Genomic DNA, 1,356 nt, shown 5'->3' with positions numbered 1-1,356 from the left:
ATATATATATATATATATATATATACACACGTATATTATATATATGTGCACACATGTATGCGTGTATGCGTGAAACTACAATGTGTGAGTGTGTGTGTGTGTGTGTTTATTTGAATACATGTGAGTGTAAAAGCTCTGGCTTTGTTATATTATTGATTGCACACAGCAAATGTTAAACAGATCGAACTGTGTGTACAGTTCAATGTGTGTATATTAGGCGGGGAAGAGGAAGGGGACATATGGATATAGAATGTTGGACGTATGATGAGGGTAAAGATGGCGTGGCGGGTGTTTATAAAATGTTATAATGCAAGGGTCGATAACAGGACACGCGATACGCGACGAGAAACGACGGATCAGGGACGTGTATGTGAGATGCAAGATGTGGGATGTGGGATGTGGGATGTGGGATGTATAATGTTGGGTGTGTAATGTTGGATGGTGCAATATATTTGTGAATTGTTTGTGAAATAGCAGGTAACGTTATTGATGATAGGAAGGAAAGGGGACAGCAATCGGGTGGTGGTGGTGGTGTGGTGGTAGCCATTGGTGTTGTTGTTGTTGTAGTTGTATTAGTGTGGAAGCGCAATGGCCCAGTGGTTAGGGCAGCGGACTCGCAGTCATAGGATTACGGTTTCGATTCCCAGACCGGGCGTTGTGAGTGCTTATTGAGCGAAAACACCTAAAGCTCCACGAGGCTCCGGCAGGGGATGGTGGCGAACCCTGCTGTACTCTTTCACCACTACTCTCTCTCACTCTTTCTTCCCGTTTCTGTTGTGCCTGTATTTCAAAGGGTACACTGTGTCACGCTGAATATCCCCGAGAACTACGTTAAGGCTACATGTGTCTATGGAGTGCTCAGCCACTTGCACGTTAATTTCACGAGCAGGCTGTTCCGTCGATCGTATCAGCTGGGACCCTCATCGTCGTAAGCGACGGAGTGCTCCTCTCTGTAGTTGTGTTAGTATTGTTGTTGTTGCTGTTGCTGAGGAGTTTTGTCAATATGGTGTTGATGTAGGTGTTGGTATGGCTGTCTGGTTCAGAAACTCTCTTTGCTGCTAGGCGGTTTCGGGTTCAATCCCATTTCTTGGCACCTTGAGCAGGTTAGGGTTAGGGTGTCATGAGCAGATGTCTTCTATTGCCGAGGACCAACCGATATCTTGTGAGTGAATTTGGGATAAGTTTTAGCGAGTGAATTTGGTAGACGGAAACTGTGTGGAAGCACGTCGTATACATGCATACACACATCCGTCCGTCCGTCCGTCCGTCCGTCCATCCATCCATCCATCCATCCATTCTTTTCTACACTAAGAACAAGGCCCGAAATTTTTGGGGAGGGGCCAGTCGACCACATCG

Source organism: Octopus bimaculoides, chromosome 11 (genome assembly GCF_001194135.2).
Source record: "Octopus bimaculoides isolate UCB-OBI-ISO-001 chromosome 11, ASM119413v2, whole genome shotgun sequence".
NCBI lineage: Eukaryota > Metazoa > Mollusca > Cephalopoda > Octopoda > Octopodidae > Octopus > Octopus bimaculoides.
Note: the sequence above shows the minus strand (reverse complement) of the source record.